Here is a 6061-nt window from a genome sequence, read left to right as displayed (position 1 = left end):
GCAAAGAACTGTTATTGAGATTTCTTTATATGCATAAGAAGCACCTAGTGATGAATTTTCTTCGTTTTAATGTGCTTTTTCCCATTTTTATATTGGGTAAGCACGGTGCCTTCTTTTGAAGGACTTTGATTTGGCGCTGGGGTAGGCTGTAGCCTCGATCGGCTGCCCTGCCTGACATCGCTTAGACCCCGGTAGCAAATGTGTACATGTATCGTACCAAATCCCCAGCTCCCTTTCTCCCAGCAGCGAAGAGAACTGAGCAGTTAGGTCGACAGTTCGAGACGTGTGAGGTGTCTGTTATGTGTACATGTATCATACCAAATCCCCAGCTCCCTTTCTCCCAGCAGCGAAGAGAACTGAGCAGTTAGGTCGACAGTTCGAGACGTGTGAGGTGCCTGTTATGTTTTTAGAAGATGTTGGAGTGGCTTTGTTTATGTGTGTATTAGTCTGTAACACCCACTTGCTTTCAGCAAACCCATCCGTTGATTACATACATAATCCCGGGGTGTCTACACGGATAGCAAAGTGTCACCTCTCTGACCGGTCGGCTGCGGATTTGAACCCACGCCACAGATCTCTATGAAGTCCTAGGCTGCTGCTCTACCGACCGAGCCATCGAGGCTCTTAGCACCTAGAGATGAATGATGCACCATTTCGGTTCTCTTAAGCATTGAGATTGAAAGCCAGGAATGGATCCAATATAACAAGAGGGTCCACCCCACTCTCTTTCCTTCTAAGGCACTTGAATAGTAACACGGCAGGCCACCACCTCCCACGTTAACTCTGCGAATCAGTGGGCCTTGGTGAATACTTCCTTCCCTCTGCTGCCAAGCTTTGCAGCTCACTTTCTGCTTCTGTTATCCATGACTCCTGGGTAGCCTTTTCAGCTTCAACAGGCAGGTTTATAGCATCCTCCTAAGTAAAGGAGTGGCTCCATTATAAGAATATCCAATAGTTTCCAAATTCCTCCTGTAGCATCATCATATACCTACGCAGAAAGCTCATCAGAAGCACGTTCAGCCCTTTATATATACATACACTGAGCGAGTCACTTCTGTTTTGCATGCACTCAGCCGCTACCTTTTCTTCATCTTCTAGGTCTTGCTCTTTTCGTTCTTGCCAACGCTTTTGATTGCACTCACTTTTCGGTAACCTTCATTCTCTCCATATGTTCATACCACTTCAAGATACTGATCCATATTTTTAACTTCTTTCATTTCTGTTTCTTTTAGCTGTCTATTTTTTCATACACACACATATATGTATTATATACATATATATATATATATATATATATATATATATATATATATATATATATATATATATATATATATATATATATATATATGTGTAATATATGTGTGTGTGTGTGTGTGTGTGTGTGTGTGTTTAAGGCATTATATCCTTTTAATAAATTCACTCTCTCTCTCTCTCTCTTTCTCTCTTTCTCAATCTAAAATGGCTTATGATGTTCTGTTTGTATTTAATAGGGTATATTCCATTTTACCAGGAATTCTTGCAATGTTTTCCTGGAATGCAATAATAGTAAAGATATAAGAAGATTGCATCTCTCTCTCTCTCTCTCTCTCTCTCTCTCACAGACATTATTGGTTGAATTTCATTTCATTTATGACATAATGTAAAGGGCGTATTTCATCTCCTAGTTTTATTTAATCAGTCTTGACTTGAGCATGTGATGAATTTTTTATTACCTTTATTATCGTTGCTGTTTTGTTGGCTCTGTTCAGTGTCAGGATTGGTGACCACAAAGGATAGCCATTCGTCCCAGGTACATATACTCCCCTGGTCGTCCGTCCCAAACAACAGTGTCTGTAAGACTATTTATTTATTTTTTTTTTATTTATTAACGCGCATGCGCTGTTATATCTCCGCTGGCAGACTGTCTCTTCTACCCCATCTCTCTCTCTCTCTCTCTCTCTCTCTCTCTCTCTCTCTCTCTTCTTATTCTTCTTCTTTTTTTCTTCTTCTTCTTCTTCTTCACTGACGCCTAGACTTTTCTCTTTATTTTTCTTATTTATCTCTTTTGTAACTCAACCTCTTCTTCCATACTTCCTTCCTTCCCTCATTCGTCGCTTCTGGACTATTTTCTTTCCTTCTTTATTCCGTTTTTACTCAGTATCCTGTTTTTTTTTTTTTTGAGGGATCAATTTTTCCTTTCTCTCTTTCCTCGAGTTTCCATAATTAAGTTTGGACCGATTTTTCAGGCGTCCTTAATTGAAATACTTAAGCCGTGGGTTTTTCCGCCTTTATCTTAATTTGTTTCTTGATTTCTTTAAAATTTGTTGTCTACTTTTCGTTATCTCTCTCTCTCTCTCTCTCTCTCTCTCTCTCTCTCTCTCTCTCTCTCGTTTACCTTTTTAGTTTCATTTTCATTTGTTTTCAAATTATCTTGACTTAATTTTCAACTCTAATGTAAATTCTCTCTCTCTTAAGTCTCTCTCTCTCTCTCTCTCTCTATCTCTCTCTCTAAAATTTTCATACAGGTATTATATTCTGCGGAATTTTTTTTAAGGTAATATACATTTAAAATTTTCCACGGGGATTTACAATAATAATAATAATAATAATAATAATAATAATAATAATAATAATAATAATAATATTAATAATAATAATAATAATCTTGGAATCTTGAATTTCAAGTCAGTGGCATCTCAGAGCTTGTTCCATATGAACAGGATTCATCTCTGAGTAATAGTAATAATAATAATAATAATAATAATAATAATCTTTGGAATCTTGAATTTCAAGTTAATGGTATCTGGAAGCTTGTTCCATATGAACAGGACTCATCTTCTGTACAATAATAATAATAATAATAATAATAATAATAATAATAATAATAATAATAATAATCTTCGGAAGCTTGAATTTGAAGTCAGTGGTCCCTGTGAGCTTCTTCCATATGAATAGGACTCATCATCATCAGAATAATAATAATAATAATAATAATAATAATAATAATAATAATAATAATAATAATAATAATAATAGTCTTTGGACGGTTGAATTTCAAGTCAGTGGTCCCTGTGATCTTCTTCCATGTGAATAGGGTTCATCATCTGATTAATAATAATAATAATAATAATAATAATAATTAATAATAATAATTGGAGGTTCTGATTTGTATGTCATATTTCCTTATTAAAGGTGTTGCTATTTTGCAGTATAAAGCGTTTGCTTTTATAATTCACAAACAAATGAACTGCAATGCCTTTAATTATGCCTTACTGCCAAAAGAATGGTAAAAAAAGATGAAAATAAAAATATGAAAATTGAAATGACCTTTATGGGTCAAAACTCATTCGCCGGGAGATCTGTGCTTGAAGACGCTCTGATTAGATATTAATTAAAGGAAAAGATGGTGGGGAAAAAGTTACTGTTTTCGTAAAGAAATATTTCAGATTAGAAGCCCTTACTTCATTTATTGTCGTCTCGATTATTCTTTGCTCCATATGATATTCTGATGACACGTTGATGGTTATTTAGTTTTTAGTTTTCTGTAAAAGAAAACTATTGAGGTGGCCTTTTGTCCGCCCGCCCTCAGATCTTAAAAACTACTGAGGCTAGAGGGCTGCAAATTGGTATGTTGATCATTCACCCTCCAATCATCAAACTTACCAAATTGCAGCCCTCTATCCTGAGTAGCTTTTATTTTATTTAAGGTTAGATTTAACCATAATCGTGCGTCTGGCACCGCTATAGGTGCCAACAACACAGGACACCACCGAGCTGTGGCTGAAAGTTTTATGGGTCGCGACTGAGAGTTTCATGGCCCTTGACTGAAAGTTTCAAACAGCATCATACGCTGTATACAGAAAAATGATTGCTATATATATATATATAAGAAACTATATGCCCATTTTTTACTATATTATTATAGGTATCGTATATGTATATATATATTTATATATATATATATATATATATATATATATATATATATATATATATATATATATATATATATATATATATGTATATATATATATATATATATATATATATATTGCATTATTGTTATATATATATATATGTTTTATAATTATATATTTGCATTCTTGTTCCGATGTTTTTATGTTCCGCTTTTGTATGAGTATTATTTTGGCTCTTTTCCTTAAGAGTTCCGATTCATTCTTTTCTACAGCAATTATTTGTGTCCTTTTTATTCCGAAGTTCCATTCATTCAGTGCTGCACATACTATTTTTGACAGTTCCTTCTGCTTTCGTCAGTGACCTGGTAATTGTAACGTCACGTGAATTACAATCTCTCTTTATTTTTAGTATTTCATTTTCCTTTCGGCTTTCCACTCCTTTTCTAAAAGCCTTGTTTAGGCCACGTTCTATTTGAGGCTTTCATTCTCTCTTGTTTCGGCATTTTCCCAATGACCTGATGTACCCAATATCTCCTCTACTCACTTTAGCGGTTGTGCATCACCCACCAGGCATCTTCTTCCAACATTTGTTGCGCAGAAGTCTGCAACCTTTGGAAAAGATTGCTTCATGATGGCACATTTCTGTCCCAGTCTGCTTGCAGTAAGCCATTCCTTTTCGCTGGAGAAATTAGACACGTAGCTGAGAAGCCACCAAAGGGAACGAATGAAAAATAACTGGCAGAAAGCCATGTAACTGGAAACCGAAGGGACGTTGCAAAGAATCTTTAGTGTACGGCACGCTGTAGGCGGTATTCTAATCCTCTTCAGGGGCAGGATTCAACTTGCATGAAGCCAAGCTAGCTCAGGGAAACCAGAAGTCAGAACTCGCCCGTGCTGCTTTTGATAAATGGCAGATTATCTAATATTTTCGTTTTAAACCGAACTCTGTCACAGGAAATTCTCACACGACCCCAAGTTCTCTTACATAAAACTCAGACAGCTTTGGAAATGTGCTACTCTTGATGTCCTGCAGAATTCCAAAGATTTTCCCTGTAAAACCACACCTGCAAAGCATTGGCCAAGGAATTTCTGCAATAATCCTAAGCTTATTTGCTGCATCGCTGGAACTGTAGTTTTACCATAATCTTTGTGAGGTACTGAAGCAGTTTATTGTAGACAGAAAGCTGGATGTAAATCAGGCGAAGGTTTAATTGAAGGTATGACATTTCAGTGGTAGATTTCTGGATGGAGGAAATGTTTACATTGTTTTATACATTTGGAAAATAAAATGGTTAGAGCTCTCCTAGACATTTAGATGCGGAAAACGTTCACAGTTTCAAGACAGTATAGAAAATAATTTGTGTCACCAAGCACTCGAAACGCAAAATGATATTAATGAAACAAGCAATGAGCTAAAAGTTGACATTGTGCTTCGCAACATTTTCGTGAAAATAATTACCCAGCTTCAAGAGATCATATTTTATTATTAAGGCATTTAATAAAAGATGATTCAACAATATCTATTTCGACTTTTATTATAATTATAAAATAGTTGTGATGAATTTTTGGAGAGTGTATAATGATTAAAATGATTAATTTTGTCAAACGTAGCACCATACATTTGTTTATCTTTCATTCAGACTCAAACATTTTCTGCAATATCATTAAAAGCTTTCTTTAACATCATTGCAAAGATTCATGTTTACACACCCGCTGCTTGCGATATAATTCGCAATAAAATTTTGAACTGTTTTTGAATTCTTAAAGCAATTTCACTCAAAACGTTTTAGCAATTTCAGTATAAAAGTCACATTTACTGTGCAATAATAGGTAGTGCTGGACACATTTTCGTTCTTAAAGGGATTGCTTTTCTGCTTGAATAATCTATAATAAGAAGAATAAGAAATATATTTAGCTTTCTTTGAAGATTTTCAGTTAAAAACTTTGGGTATTTTAACTCGATTCCTGTGGCGTAAATTTCTACTCTGAATTCGGGGACCTGAAATCTAAAAAAAAAAATAATAAAAATAAAAAAATAAATACATATTAGAAAACAATAAAAGTTTTATGTTGAATATAAGAATAAATGCTTTTTATTTCTGTAAATAACAAAAGCATCAAGTTTTCAGTGCATAATAACATCTGCAAATGGTTGTATGGTT

The sequence above is a fragment of the Macrobrachium rosenbergii genome, chromosome 54 (genome assembly GCF_040412425.1).
Source record: "Macrobrachium rosenbergii isolate ZJJX-2024 chromosome 54, ASM4041242v1, whole genome shotgun sequence".
In the NCBI taxonomy this organism is placed as follows: Eukaryota; Metazoa; Arthropoda; class Malacostraca; order Decapoda; family Palaemonidae; genus Macrobrachium; species Macrobrachium rosenbergii.
This window is presented reverse-complemented; position numbering follows the sequence as displayed.